This window comes from Phacochoerus africanus, chromosome X (genome assembly GCF_016906955.1).
Source record: "Phacochoerus africanus isolate WHEZ1 chromosome X, ROS_Pafr_v1, whole genome shotgun sequence".
Classification (NCBI taxonomy): domain Eukaryota; kingdom Metazoa; phylum Chordata; class Mammalia; order Artiodactyla; family Suidae; genus Phacochoerus; species Phacochoerus africanus.
The window spans coordinates 69,459,464-69,476,868 of NC_062560.1; positions in this window are offsets into that span (position 1 = coordinate 69,459,464).

Here is a 17,405-nt window from a genome sequence, read left to right on the forward strand (position 1 = left end):
ATTTTTGATCCACTTCTAATAATAACAATAAAAAATAAACCAATAGGAACTATTTAAACTCAAAATTTTGCACAGCAAAAAGTAAATCATAAAAGAAAACAAAAGACAACCCACATAATGGGAGAACATCTTTGCAAATATACAACCAATGCAACTGACAAGGGCCTCATCACAATATACAAATGTGTTAACGGCCATACCTCCCCAATCATGCCTGATCTAGTCAAAATATACAAATGGCACATATAACTCAACAACAACAAAATCAAACAACCCAATTGAAAAATGGTCAGAAGACCTAAATAGACATTTCTCAAAGATTTATGGTTGGCCACCAGGCACATGAAGAAATGCTTAACATCGCTAATTATTAGAGATATGCAAATCAAAACTAAAATGAGGTACCACCTCACACTGGTCAGAATGGTCATCATTAACAAGTCTACAAATAACACATGCTGGAAAGGGTGTGGAAGAAAAATTACCCTCCTTCAGTGTTGGTGGGAATTTAACTTATAATACCAGTATGAGAAACAGTATTGAGGTTTCTCATAAAACTAGGTATAAAAATACCATATTATCCAAAAATCCCACTCTTGGATATATATGTAGACAAAATATTGTTTCAAAAAATTCATTTACCTCTATGTTCATTACAGTGCTACTCACACTACCCAAGACGTGGAAAGAACCAAAATGTCCATCCATAGATGAATGGATTAGAAGATGTGGTACATATTTAAAATGGGATACTCCTCAGCCTTAAAAAACAACAAAATGATACCATTTGTAGAAATGCATATACAACTAGAAATTCTTACACTAAGTGAGGTAAGTCAAAGAGGCAGCCAAATATCATATGATATCACTTATATGTTGAATCTAAAATATGGCACAAATAAATCTATCTACAAAATAGATTCATGGACATGGACAGCAGACTTGTGGTTACCATGGGGGAGATGGGAGGAAGTGGGATGGATGTGGAGTTTTTGGTTGGTAGATGCAAACATTTAGAGTGGATAAAAATGAGATCCTACTGTGTAGCACAGGGGACTCTTCCCAGTCTCCTAGGATAGACCATGATGTTACATAATATGAGAAAAACATATATATATATGGGTCACTATCTTGTAAAGAGTATCTTGTAAAGAAGAAATTTTCTCAACACTTTAAGTCAACTTTTCCATTGGCATGAAATATCTTTTCCTATCCCCTCACTTTCAATCTATATGTATCCTTTGCCCTAAGATGAGTGTCTTGTAGACAGAATTTTGTAGACTCTTGTTTTTATCAAATCTGCCACTCTGCATCTTTTGATTGAAGCATTCAGTCCATTGACATTTAAGGTAATTACTGGTAAATATGTATTTATTTCTATTTATTGACATTTTAAACCTTGTTTCCATTAATTCTATGTTTTTCCTTTGTTCCCTTCTTTCTTTGGTTGGATGATTTATGCTTTATTTTATGCTTGTGTCTTTTTCTTGTTAATTTTTGTGAATGTATTATTTGGTTTTGATTTATGGTTGCCCTGTTTTTTAAGAATGTTAACCCCTTCCTGTATCTGCTTGCTTTAGCCTGATAGCCATATAGGCTCTAACATATTATTTTAAAAAAGAGTCTAGATTTTCTTACTTTCTTTCCCCACAACCTGTGATTTTTAAGTCCTTTTTATTAACATACATGTGTGTCATTTTGCTGTTCTTTATGTTTATGTCACTTTTACAATAGTTTACTTTCCCTTTTAGATCTGTATACTGGCTTAAGTAATTGCTTTCCAGCTGTGATTTCCTCCATCTTATTTCTTCTTTTTTGTCTAGAGAAGACTTTTCAATATTTCTTTTAGAAGGGGTTTAGTATTGCTGCACTCTTTTAGCTTTTGTTTTTTGGAGAAATTCTTTATTTTTCCTTCTATTTTAAATGATATTCTTGCTGGGTAGAGTATTCTAGGCTGCTTATTTTTCCTTTTGGAAATTTGAATTTATCTTGCCACTCTCTTTTAGCCTGTAGTCAGAAAGAGAAAGAAAAATACCATATGATATCACTTATATCTGGAATCTAATGTATGGCACAAATAAATATTTTCACTGAAAAGAAACTCAAGTACTTGGAGAACAGACTTGTGGTTGCCAAGGAGGAGTGAGATGGACTGGGAGTCTGAGGGTTAATAGATGCAGAGTATTGCATTTGGAGTGGATGAGAAATGAGATCCTGCTGTATAGCACAGGGAACTATATCTAGTCACTTATGATGGAACATGCTGGAGGATAATGTGAGAAAAATAAATAAATAAATGTATATATACATATATATAAAAAACTGGGTCACTTTGCTGTACAGTAGAAATTGACAGAACGCTAAACCAACTATAATGGAAAAAAAAATGATTAGAATCAAAAAAATCAACTATACCCTAATCAAAATAAATTTGATTCAAAGCAAACAAATGAACAAACATAAACTTGAAACAGATTCAGACATATAGAGAACAAGGAAGTTGTTGCTATCTATTTTCTTAGAATGGTGACAGATCATAACTATACTTATTGTGGTGACCATTTTGAGATGTTTAGAATTAACAACTATCATATGCACCCGGAACTAACATAGTTTTGTAAGTCATTTATACTTCAAAAACAAATAATGGTAAAAAATCAGATTTGTGAAAATATATTCCTTTTGATTTCTAAAAACATATTTATACTAATAGATTTAAACACTTGGAGATATAAACACTTGCTAATTTCTAATATCTTGTACAGGATAGAGTTGAAGTAACTATTGTGTGTGTGGTGTTAAATCTCATGACATTGTGGTCAACATTTTTGCACAGGTGTGCTTTCAAAACCAATGAATAGATTAGTATAAAAATATACTTTATTAGCAGAATAATAATTCATAGGATGAACATACAACAATGTATACAACATTTTTTTGGATTGATAGATATTCAGGCTTCTGTTTGTTTCTATTTATCTCTAAATCCTAGTATAGAGACAGGTATATAGTAGGTATTCAAAACTTAATTTGAATAAAGAAGTAAATAATTAACAACAACTGGGGTTTTATTTTTGGCAATACCCATTGCATATGAAAATTCTCACTCCAGGGATTGAACCTGCACCACAGCAGCAACCTAAGCCACTGCAGTGATGATGTGAGACACTTAGCCCACTGTGCCACAAGGGACCTCCTTGTGTTTTAAGTCAATATGCTAGATTCAATAAAGAGAAAATTCATAGTCAAAGCATATTTGTATTTATTTTTAAAAATTTTCTTTGTTTTCATAATTTATCACAACAATATGTAAACACAGCTTAAAAAAATCCAGTTTACTGTCTCTGCCAATTCCAACATTACTTTTAACACAAATACTAGAAAAACATTCTAATTCTTTTAAATTTTCTTCTTTAAATTCTTTAGTTACTTCATTTTGTATTATCAAATAATGTAGTTAAATATTTCTTGATTTTTCCATTTTTGTCATTATCTTTTTACTTCCTGCTATACCTAATGAAAATTCACTATTCCTCCCTTTCTCTCTTTGAATATTGCATCATTAGTCTTTTTAAAAATATTCCCTTTGTTATTTTTCAAGTAAAGTATGCTTATATTTTATTTATGTTCTTATCATTATAAAGACAATTTCCTCTTTATATTGTAAGAAAAAATATGATCACCTTTACTTTTTCCTTATACTCCCTTCACTTTGTACCTTTGAACTTCTCTTATACATATTTTTCAATTTTATAATTGTCTATATTTAAAAAATTTATATTCTCTTCTATAATCAAACTTAAATATTTCATTACTTGTTTTAGGATAACTTTTAAAAGTTTAAAATCAGTAGTGTGTTTAAAGGATTAAACTATATAAAATGTATTCATTACATAGCCAACAGAGTAAATTCCAATTTGTTTCTTTTATAGCTCTTGTTTTCCTTTTTGTCAATAATTTATTTTCCTCCATCAGTTCTAGAGTTATACTGCCATTTTTGAGTGAATCCACATTCATAACTAAATTTATTCTTTGACAAATTTGACTTACTCCTCCAATTTTGACTGATTAATCTCTAACCTCTCCTCATCTTTAGCTCTTCTGTCAATATTCTCTTGGGTGAATCAGTATTTCTTATATTCTATACTTTATCACTTTAATTTTTTAAGAGCACATTTTCAAGTATCTCCTAGAAAATTGTTTAATACCAAAAAGAAAATTTTCTGACTCTGTATATATATCTGAAAATATTTTTATTATTCCCTCATGCTTGATTGACAATTTGATTAGGGAAAAATTCTAAATTTTAAGCTTCTTTTCTCCCAGAGGTTTAAAGTCAGTTATTCATTTTGTTCTATTGTCCAAGAGCACCAATAAGAAGTCTTTTTTCATTTTTAAATGTAAATCTTAGTTGAAGATTTGTTTGGTTTATTTTTTCAATGATTTTCTTTTCTTCCTTTTCTTCCTTTTTATGGCTGAAACCATGGCATATGGAAGTTCTAAAGCTAGGGGTCAAGTTGGAGCTGTAGCCATGGGCCTATGCCACAGCCACAACAATGCAGGATCTGAGCCATGCCTGAGACCTAAACCACAGATCACAGCAATGCTAGATCCTTAAACACTGAGCAAGTCCAGAGATTGAACTCACATCCTTGTGGACACCAATCGGAATTATTTCCAATGAGCCATGACAGGATCTCCTCCTTTTATTATTCTTATATTCATCTTTTAAAAAAAGTGCAAAATGCTTAGGAGTTTTGTTTAGTATTTTTGTTTTTTTAATGATGCTCCAAATTTTTATGGGACATTTTACTACTAGAAATCCATGTCTTTTAGAGATAGACAACACACCTGACAATTAAATAAAATTTGAAAATTTCATTATTTGTCTACTAAGTGGATTTTAGTGCATTTTTAGGTATCTGTTCTTAAACAAGGGAACTCCTGGATTGTTCCTTTATTGCTATTATCTTTTATTCTCTCATATCTTTCTAAACCTGACATGTTTTTTTCTGTAAATATTGGCATTATCACTCCCCTTCTATTTATTTATTAATAAATTTGAAATTATTTATTTTTAACTCCTAAGAAATTTAGCAGTTCTCTTTTCTTGTTATAAAGAATATACATACATAAAACTTCTGAATTTAATACTTAATGTATTTTAACATTTTCTTTTATTTTGTACATTATATTTATTCCAAGGTCTATTAGGAAAGATAGCAGATAATTTGCGGGACCACCAGTATTTCAGAATATGGAGGATTTTTTTTTATTTTCCCACTGTACAGCAAGTGGGTCAAGTTATCCTTACATGTATACATTACAATTACATTTTTTCCCCACCCTTTGTTCTGTTGCAACATGAGTATCTAGACATAGTTCTCAATGCTATTCAGCAGGATCTCCTTGTAAATCTATTCTAAGTTGTGTCTGATAAGCCCAAGCTCCTGGTCCCTCCCACTCCCTCCCCCTCCCATCAGGCAGCCACAAGTCTCTTCTCCAAGTCCATGATTTTCTTTTCTGAGGAGATGTTCATTTGTGCTAGATATTAGATTCCAGTTATAAGTGATATCATATGGTATTTCTCTTTGTCTTTCTGGCTCATTTCACTCAGTATGAGAGTCTCTAGTTCCATCCATGTTGCTGCAAATGGCATTATGTCATTCTTTTTGATGGCTGAGTAGTATTCCATTGTGTATACATACCACCTCTTCCGAATCCAATCATCTGTTGATGGACATTTGGGTTGTTTCCATGTCCTGGCTATTGTGAATAGTGCTGCAATGAACATAAGGGTGCATGTCTCTTTTTAAGTAGAGTTTTGTCCGGATAGATGCCCAAGAATGGGATTATGGGGTCATGTGGAAGTTCTATGTATACATTTCTAAGGTATCTCCAAACTGTTCCTCATAGTGGCTGTACCAGTTTACATGCCCACCAAGAGTGCAGGAGGGTTCTGTTTTCTCCACAGCCCCTCCAGCACTTGTTATTTGTGGATTTATTAATGATGGCCATTCTGACTGGTGTGAGGTGGTATCTCATGGTAGTTTTGATTTGCATTTCTCTTACAACCAGCGATGTTGAGCATTTTTTCATGTGTTTGCTGGCCACCTGTGTATCTTCCTTGGAGAAATGTCTATTCAGGTCTTTTGCCCATTTTTCCTTTGCTTGATTGGCTTTTTTGCTGTTGGGTTGTATAAGTTGCTTATATATTCTAGAGATTAAGCCCTTGTCCATTAAATCATTTGAAACTATTTTCTCCCATTCTGTAAGTTGTCTTTTTGTTTTCTTTTGGGTTTCCTTTGCTGTGCAAAAGCTTCTCAGTTTGATGAGGTCCCATGGGTTTATTTTTGCTCTAATTTCTATTGCTTTGGGAGACTGACCTGAGAAAATATTCATGAGGTTGATGTCAGAGAGTGTTTTGCCTATGTTTTCTTCTAGGAGTTTGATGGTGTCCTGTCGTATATTTAAGTCTTTCAGCCATTTGGAGTGTATTTTTGTGCATGATGTGAGGGTGTGTTCTAGTTTCACTGTTTTGCCTGTGGCTGTCCAGGTTTCCCAGCAATGCTTGCTGAATAAACTGTCTTTTTCCCATTGTATGTTCTTGCCTCCCTTGTCAAAGATTAATTGACCATAGGTGTCAGGATTTATTTCCGGGTTCTCTCTTCTGTTCCATTGGTCTGTCTGTCTGTTTTGATACCAGTACCACACTGTTTTGATCATCTCAATAGATGCAGAAAAAGCATTTGACAAAGTCCAACACCCATTCATGATCAAGACCCTCACCAAAGTGGGTATAGAGGGAACATTCCTGAATATAATCAAATCTATTTATGATAAACCCACAAAAAATATAATCCTCAATGTAGAAAAACTGAAAGCCTTCTCACTCCAATCTGGAACAAGACAGGGATGCCCACTCTCACCACTGCTCTTCAACATAGTTTTGGAAGTCCTAGCCACAGCAATTAGACAAACAAAAGAAATAAAAGGCATCCATATAGGAAGAGAAGAGGTAAAACTATCAATGTATGCAGATGACATGATACTATACATAGAAAACCCGAAGGACTCAACCCAAAAACTCCTTGAACTGATTAATAAATTAATCAAAGTAGCAGGATATAAGATTAACATTCAGAAGTCAGTCGCATTTCTGTATACCAGCAATTAAATATTAGAAAAGGAATACAAAAATACGATACCTTTTAAAATTGCACCCCACAAAATCAAATACCTTGGAATACACCTGACCAAGGAGGGAAAGGACCTATATGCTGAGAACTATAAAACTTTAATCAAAGAAATCAAAGAAGATGTAAAGAAATGGAAAGATATGCCATGTTCCTGGATTGGAAAAATCAATATTGTAAAAATGGCCATTCTACCCAAGGCAATCTACAGATTCAATGCAATCCCTATCAAATGACCCCTGACATTTTTCACAGAACTAGAACAAACAATCCAAACATTTATATGGAACAACAAAAGACCCAGAATCGCCAAAGCAATCCTGAGAAACAAAACCCAAGCAGGAGGCATAACCCTCCCAGACTTCAAGCAATATGGAGGATTTTTGAGTTTTGTCTGAGAATCCCTTTTATTTTTTAAAGTATATTTTTAAATAATTTAAAATGTGATATACAAAAGACAATGGAAACAAATCATTTAGGAATCATACTCCATGTAATTAACACCCTGATTAAAAAAAGAACGGTATTACCACTTCAAAAATACTTGCTTCTCCAAGTCATTTCCTGATAGATTTATTACTTTCCTTTATTCTACCATCATAACATTCTCTAGGTAGTTTTAATTTTTAAACGTCATACAGCATACATTTCTTTTGTGTCTGGCATCATTCAACATTATGTTTGTCAGTTTCATATTTTTGCATATAACAATAAGTTCTCCAGAATTACTGTGTAGCAATTCATTGAATGAAGGAATCACAATTTAACTGTACATTTTACTATTTATACTGAAGTAAAATTTATTTACAATATTATATTTTTTCATGTGCACATCATCAAGATTAACTATTTTCCCAGATTGTACTCTATTAAAAGTTATTATAAGATGACTTTTTATACAATAGCCAAGACAGGGAAACAACCTAAATGTCCATCAATGGAGGAGTGGATAAAGAAGATGTGGTACATATATACAATGGAATATTACTCAGTCATTAAAAGGAAAAAAATAACAGCATTTGCAGGAACATGGATGGATCTAGAAATCATCATGCTAAGTGTAGTCAGTCAGACAATGAGACACCAACATCAAATGGCCATCATTAATAATTCCACAAATAACAAGTGCTGGAGAGTGTGTGAAGGAAAGGGAACCATCCTGCACTCTTGGTGGGAATGTAAGCTGGTACAACCATTATGGAGAACAGTATGGAGATACCTTAGAAAACTATACATAGAACTTCCATACGACCCAGCAATCCCACTCTTGGGCATATATATGGACAAAACTTTTCTTAAAAAAGACACATGCACCCGCAGGTTCATTGCAGATCTCTTCACAAGAGCCAAGCCATGGAAACAACCCAAATGTCCTTTGACAGATGATTGGTTTAGGAAGAAGTGGTACATATATACAATGGAATACTACACAGCCATAAAACATGAAAAGCTAACGTCATTTGTAGCAACATGAATGGAACTAGAGATTCTCATATTAAGTGAACTAAGCCATAAAGAAAAGACAAATACCACATGATATCACTTATTTATGGAATCTAAAATGTGACACAGATGACCCTATCTTTAAAACAGAAATAGATTACAGCCAAGGAAAGCAGACTTGTGGGTCCAAGCGGGGAGGGCAAAAGGGGAGGTAGTGAGATGAATGGGCACTTTGGGGTATTTAGATGCAAATTGTTATAATTGGAATGGATGGCAATGGGGCCCTATTGTACAGCACAGGGAACTGTGTGTGATTGGGTCATTTTGTTATACAGCAGAAATTGAAGAAACATTGTAAATCAACTACACTTTAATAAAAATTTATTAGAAGGTAATGGCTATAATACACTGTTTATCTTTGTTGCTTTTCTATTTTATGCATAGTATTTAGTACCTTTTAATCCTGTATCCTTAATTTGCACCCTCTTTCTTCTCCCCTTTGTTAACCATGAGTTTGTGTTTTATACCTATGTGTCTCTTTACTTTTGAATTTAAATTCATTATTATTATATTTTAGATTTCACATATAAGTAATATAAAAGCAGTATTTGTCTTTAGCTTGTTTCACTAAGCATAATATTCTCTAAATCCACCTATGTTGATGCAAATGGCAGACTTTTATTCTTTTTATGGCTGAGTAATATTATATATATATATATATATAAAATACATCACTATATAATATATAATGCAAGATCTTCTTTATCCATTTGTTAGTTGATGGACCTTTGGACTGCTCCCTTACCCTGGCTATTGTAAATAGTGCTGCCATGATCATTGGTGTGCCAGTATATTTTTGGATTAATGTCTTTCTCTTCCAGAAATAAACCCCAAAGTGGAATTGCAAGATCATATAGCAGTTATATTTCTAATTATTTGAAAAACATTCACACTGTTTCCCATAGTGACCTCATCAATTTATGCTGCAAGCAACAGTGTACTATGGTTCCCTTTTATCCACATCATCACAAACACTTCTTATTTGTTGTCCTTCTGATGATAGCCATTCTGACAGGTGTGAGATAATGTCATTTTTATTTGCATTTATCTGATGATTAGTGGTGTTGAACTTCTTTTCATGTCCTCATTAGTCATATGTTTATTTTCTTTTTTTTTTTCTTTTTAGGGCTGCACCCACAGCATATGGAGGTTCCCATGCTAGAGTTTGAATCAGAGCTGTCGCTGCTGGCCTATGCCACAGTCACATCAACATGGGATCTAAGCAACATCTGCAAACTACATCACAGCTCAGAGCAATGCCTGATCCTTAACACACTGAGCAGTGCTGGGAATTAAACCTTCATCCTCATGGATACTAGTCAGGTTTGTTAGGTGCTGAGCCATAATGGGAACTCCCATCTGTTTATTTTCTTTGGAAAAAAATATCTATTCAGGTTTTCTGCCCATTTTATTACTGGGTTGTTTGTTTTTTTGATATTAAGTAATATAAGCTGTTTATAGGTTTTATGTATTAACCCATTGTTAGATATATCATTTGCAAATATTTTTCTCCCATTCCATAGCTGTATATTTCACTCTTTTTAATTTTTTTAGGGCCACACCCTGGACATATGGAGGGTCCCAGGCTAGGGGTCTAATCAGAGCTGTAGCCTCTGGGCTATACCACAGCCACAGCAATGCCATATCCAAGCCGTGTCTGCAACCTACACCATAGCTCATGACAATGCCAGATCCTTAACCCACTAAGTGAGGCCCGGGACTGAACCTGCAACCTCATTGTTCCTAGTCAGATTCATTTCTGCTGCATCATGACAGGAACTCCTGTATATTTCACTCTTTTTTTTTTGGTCTTTTTTTCCATTTCTTGAGCTGCTCCTGTGGCATATGGAGGTTCCCAGGCTAGGGGTTGAATTGCAGCCATAGCCGCTGGCCTATGCCACAGCCACAGCAATGCGGGATCCAAGCCACATCTGTGACCTACACCATAGCTCATGGCAATGCCAGATCCTTAACCCACTGAGCAAGGCCAGGGATCGAACCTGCAACCTCATGGTTCCTAGTTGGATTCATTAACCACTGAACCACAATGGGAACTCCTGTACATTTCACACTTGATGGGTATTTATGTTGTTCAAGTGTGAGGCAAGCACTAAGAAAATCACTAGGAATATTCTTATACATGTCTTTTGGTGAATGCATGCCTGTATTTCTTTAGGGTATATTCATCAGGAAATTCTGGATCATCATGATTAAAATACTACACCTTATTGGCATCATCAAAAATTTTACATGAATAGGAGTTCCTATAATGGGTCAGTGGAAAATAATCTGACTAGCATCCATGAGGAGGCAAGTTTGATCCCTGGCCTCACTCAGCGAGTTAAGGATCTGGCACTGCTGTGAGCTGGCTGTGGTGTAGGTAGCAGCTGCAGCTCAGATCTGGAGTTGCAATGGCTGTGGTGTAGGCTGGCAGATACAGATCTGATTAAATCCCTAGCCTAGGAACCTCCATATGCTGTGAGTATGGCCCTAAAAAACAAAATAAAATAAAATAAATAATTATATCATAATTTGCTTATGAAAGAATCCTATTATATTCCAGATTCTCCACATTTTCATGAATATATAGTATTCTGAGTCTTAATTTTGCCATTCCTGGAAGAATATATTGATATTTTATTTCAACTTGTTGTATAGATCTTAAAGTTGAGCAATATATGCTATGGATATTGGCCATTTAATTGTCATTTTTAATGAAATGTCCATTCAAGAATCTTTGAATAATTGAATAATTTTCAATTGGGTTGTCAGTCCTTTGCTTATTAAATTATATTTATATTCATTTTATATTCCGTATATGACTTTCATCAGATATACACAGATTTTAAATATTTTCCACCATCTATCTTGTTTTTGTATTCTCTCAGTAATATCTTTTTGTGAACAGAAGTGTACGTTTTTTTAAAGTTAACATTTTAAAGTGCAATTCACATGTCCTGAAATTCATGAATGTAAAATATAATAATTCATTGGTTTGTGTGTATTTTACACATATTTTATATACATTGAATCATGTATGATGTGATTAGTTTGTTTCACTTAGCATAATTTTTAAGTTTTATCTATGTTTTAGCATATGATGACACTTTATTTTTATGGATAAATATTCTATTGAATGAGTATACTATCACATTTAATTTATCCATGCATTAGTTGATACACCTTTTGAGTTGTTTTAATTGTCTGTCTATTTTGAATAATCCTGTTATAAACATATGTGTACACATTTTTGCAATAAGATTTTCATTTACCTTGGCTATATAACCAAAAGTGAAATTAATAAGTAATATGGTACTTGTTACCAAATTGTTTGCAAAAAGAGGTTCAACATTTTATAAGCCCATTAGCAATGTATGTGCATTCCATTACAGTTTCTCCAAATATTTTCTGATACATGTTATTATCTATTTTTTATAGCTATACTAGCTTGAGTTACGTGGTAGCTCATTCTGGTTCTAATTTTCAATTTCCTAATAATTCATCTTTTTATGTGCTTATTGGCCATTTGGGGAATAAATGTTTATGCAAATATTTTGCCCACTTAAAAATGTTTTATTCATCATTTATTGATTTTGTAGTGTTGTCTCATATATGCAATTTCCAAACATTTTCTTCTGTTCTTAGAGTATTCTTTTTAGTTTTTGAAATGTATGCTTTGAATTATATTTTGTGACTCTTTAAAAAATAAAATATTGAATATAGTTTCCTGTGCTATACAGTATGACTTTGTTTTTAATTTATTAGATATATATATTAGTTTGAATCAGCTAATCTCAAACTACTTATTTATTTTTTCCCCTCCTTTCTCGTTTAGTAATCATAAGTTTGTTTCCTGTCTGTGAGTCTGTTAGCTTTTTTCTGTTTTGTAAATAAGTTCATTTATATCATATTTTTATATTCCACATATAAGTAATATCATATGATATTTTTCTTTGTCTCACCTACTTCACTTAGTATAATAATCACTAGGTCCATCCATGTTACATCAAATGACATTCTTTAATTTTTTATGACTGAATAGTATTCCATGATGTATATATCTTCTTTCTCCATTCATCTGACAATAGATGTTGAGGTTGTTTCCACATCTTGACTATTGTAAATAATGCTGCTATCAACATTGGGGTGCAGTTTATTTTTTAATTAGAGTTTTCTCTGCATATACATCCAAGAGTAGGATTGATAAGTCATATTGTAACTCTTTTTAGATTTTAAGTAATGTTCATACTATTCTCCATAGTGTCAACACCAGTTTACATTCCATCAGCAGTGTATGGGTTTCCCTTTTCTCCATATCCTCTCCAACATTTAACATTTGTAGACTTTTTAATAATGGTCATTCTGAACAGTGTGAGGTGACACAACATTATAGTTGGATTTGCATCTTTTTGATAATTAGTGATGTTGAACATCTTTCCATGTGCCTGTTGGCCATCTATATATATTCTTCGGAGAAATGTCTGTATAAGTTACCTGCCCATTTTTTGACTTTTTTTTTGAAATTGATTTATAAAAGCTGTTTGTATATTTTGGAAACTAAGCTCTTTTTGATAGCATTGTTTCAAAATCTTTTTTAGCATTCCTAGTTTTCCTTTTGGTTTTGTGTATGGTTTCACTTTTTTTTTTTGCTATGCAAAAGCTTATAAATTTTATTAGGCCCCCAATTGTTTATTTTTGCTTTTATTTCTATTGCATTGGGAGACTGATCTAAGAAAATATTCCTACAATTTGTGTCAGATAATATTTTGTCTATGTAATCCTCTAAGAGTTTTATGATGTCTTGTATTATATTTTAGTCTTTCAGCTATTTTGAGTATATGGTTGTATACAGTGTGTGAGTGATATAACTTCATTGATTTACATACAACCGTCCAGCTTTCCAAACTCTACTTATTGAAGACATTCTTTTTTCCATTGTATATTCTTGCTTCCTTTATTGAGAATTGACAGTAGATGTGAGAGTTTATTTCTAGGCTCTCCATTCAGTTTCATTGATCCATATATCAGGTTTTCTGCCAGTACTACACTATTTTGATGACTGTACCTATGTAGTATTATCAGAAATGTAGGTGGCTTAAGCCTCCAACCTTGTTCATTTTCCTCAGGATTTCTTTGACCATCCTAAGCATTTTATGGCACCATAAAAATTTTAGGATTATTTATCCTAGTTATATGAAAAATGTAAAGGGTATTTTGATAGGGATCACATCAAATCTGTAGATTACTTTGGATAGAATGGCCATTTTGACAATATTAATTCTTCCAATCCAAGGAGTCTAAAATCTTTCCATTTAATTGTCATCTTCCATTTTCTTTATTAATGTTTTTATTTCTCAGCGAACAAGTCTTTCACCTCCTTATTCAGGTTTATTCCTAAATTTATCAGTTTGGTTAGCTCAAAAGTATAGTCTTTAGTGTTTTCTCTATATAGTAAGATGTCTCTGCGTATAATGACAATTTTACCTCTTCCCTTTCACTTTTTGAAACATTTTTCTTTTTCTTGTCTAATTTTGTGGTTAGGACTTATAATACTATGTTGAATAGAAGTGATGAGAGTGGACATCCTTGTCTTCTTTCAGATTTTAGAGAGAAGGCTTTCAACTTTTCACCACTGAGTAATATGTTGGCTGTAAGTTTGTCATAAATAGCTTTTATTATATTGAGATATGTTCCCTCTATACCCAATTTGGTAGAGTTTTTGATCATGAATGGATTTGAATTTTGTCAAATGCATTTTTGGCATCTATTGAGATGATCAAGTGCGTTTTTTTGTTATTTCTTTTATTGCTGTGGTGTATCACATTGATTGATTTGTATATGTAGAAACATCCTTATGACTCTGGGGTGGAACCCAATTGATCATGGTGTATCTTTCTATGTGTTTGTTGTTGCATACAGTTTGGTGGTATTTTGTGGAGGATCTTTAAAGATATTGCCCTGAAATTTTGTGTGCATGTGTGTGTGCTGTCTTTGTTTTTAGTATCAGGATGATAGTGGCTTAATAGAATGACTTTGGGAGAGTTCTCTCCTCTTCAATATTTGAAATAATTTGAGAAGGATTGGTATATATTATTCTTTGTTTGCTTAGTAGAATTCATGAGTGAAGCTACCCAGTCTTGGACTTTTGTTTGCTGGGAGTTTTTTTTTTTTTTTAAGTTTTTAAATAAAGATTCAATTTCACTTGTAGGGCTATGTTGGTTCAAATTAACTGTTTCTTCTTGATTCAGTATGTTTCTAGAAACTTGTCATTTCTTCTAGGTTGTCCAATCTGTTGGTGTATAATTGTTCATAGAATTCTCTTATTTCTTATTTCTGTAATATTACTTATTATTTCTTCTCTTTAATTTATCATTTTGTTTATTTGTTATCTCTATTTTCTTCTTGGTGAACTTGGCCATAGGTTTGTGGATTTTTTTTTTTTACTTTTTCAAAAAAACAATTTTTTCTTTTATTGATTTTTTCATTTTAAAACTCTAATTTATTTATTTCATCTCTAATATTTGTTATATCCTTTCTTCTGCTGAATTGAGTTTTTGTTTACTATTATTTTTCTAATTCTTTTAAGTGATAGGATAGGTTGTTTATTTGTAATTTTTTTGTTGTTTTCATAAGAAAGGACTGTATTGTTATGACATTAATTTTAGGACTTCTTCTGAGGTATTCTATAGATTTTATATGGTTATGTTTTCATTGTTATTCATCTCAAGTTTTTTTTAATTTTCTCTTTGATTTCATCATTGACACCCCCCCCCCATTTTTCCTGAAACCATCGCATATGGAAGTTTCTGGGCCAGGAAACAACTGCAAGCCAGAGCTGTGAACTATGCCACAGCTGTGCCAATAACAGAATCTTAACCCACTGAACCAGGCTGGGGGTTGAACCCATTCAGCCACAGAAACAAAACTGTGTCCTTAACCTACTGTGTCACAGTGAGTATTTCCAACCTGTTGGTTTTATACTAACATGTAGTTTAGTTTCCATGTAATCTTTTTTTTTCTTGTTTTCTTTCTGTGATTTTTTTCTAGTTTCATGCCATTGTGGTCAGAAAGGATACCTGAAGTAATTTCTGTCCTCTTAAATTTATTGAGGGTTGTTTTGAGTCCTAGTGTGTGGTATACTGTAGATAATGTTCCTTGTGCACTTGAAAATAACATATTTTTTTTTAATGAAAATATCAATTAGGTATAATATTCCATTGTTTTATTTAGAAATCTAACACCTTATTGATTTTTTGTCTGGAAGATCTGTCCATTGATGTCAGTTGGGTATTAAAGTCTCCTATATTGTTTTATTCCCATCAGTTTCTCCCTTTATGGCTGTTAGTATTACTTTATATTTAGATGCTCCTATGTTGTGTGCATATATGTTAATGAGTGTAATATGCTCTTGATTTGATCCTCTTTTTGATATGTACTGTCCTTCTTTAACTTTCTTTAGAGTCTTCATTTTTTCTTTTTTTGAAGCACAGTTGATTTACCATGTTGGGCCAATTTCTGCTCTACAGCAAAGTAACCTAGTAATATATATGTATAACATATATCATACATATACATATATATTCTTTTTCTCATATTATCTTCCATCATGTTTTATCCAAAGAGATATACACTTCCCTGTGCTATAGAGCAGGGTCCTCTTTTCTTAGTTATTATAAATGTAATATTTTGTATCTACTAACTCCAAAGTCCCAGTCCATCCCACTCCATGTACACCCCCTTGGCAATCACAAATCTGTTCTCTCTGTCTGTGAGTCTTTTTCTGTTTTGTAGATAGGTTCTTTGTGCATGGCCTTTGTTTTAAAGTTTATTTTGTCTGATAGAGTACTGCTACCTCTGCTTTCTTGTAATTCCCATTTACATAAAATATTTTTTCCATTTCTTCACTTTCAGTCTATGAGTGTCCATTGCCTTAAAGTGTCTCTATTGTATGTAACACATTGTAGGCTCTTGTTTTGTCATCCTATCAGTTACTCTACATATTTTATTCTCTCTCTCTTTTTTTTTTTCAGCTGCAACTGCAGCATATTGACTTTCCTGGGCTAGGGGTGGAATCAGAGCTGCAGTTGCTGGACTATGCCACAGCAGTAGCAATACTGGATCCAAGCTGCTTCTGTGACATGAACCACAGCTGATGGCAACTTTGGATACTTAACCTACTGAGCAAGACCAGGGATCAAACAGCATCCTCATGGTCACTATGTCAGTGAGCCACAGTGGTACCTCCCACTCTATGTCTTTTGATTGAATAATTTTGTCCAATGACATTTAATGTTTTTATTGATAGATATGTATTTATTGCCATTGTAAACCTTGTTTTTCAGTTGATTTTTTATTTCTACATTGTTCCTTTCTTCTCCTTTTTGTTTTTCCCTTTTTTTGGTTTGATATTCTTTTGTGTGGTGGTTGTGTTACCCTCTTTTTGTGGGGGGAATCTATTGTATGTTTTTTATTTGTGGCTATTTTCTTTTTCAAATATGTTAACCTATTTTTGAAATATGATAATACATTATCTACTTTTAGATTGGTGCTCATAATCAAACACTTTCTAAAAAATCTATACTTTTTTACACCCCCTCCATATTTTATAATTTTATCTCTTTTATATCTTCATGTTTATCTCTTTGCTCTTCAGTGTAATTATCATCATTTTCACAATTTTTTTCCTTTCTTTATTTCTTTTTTTAG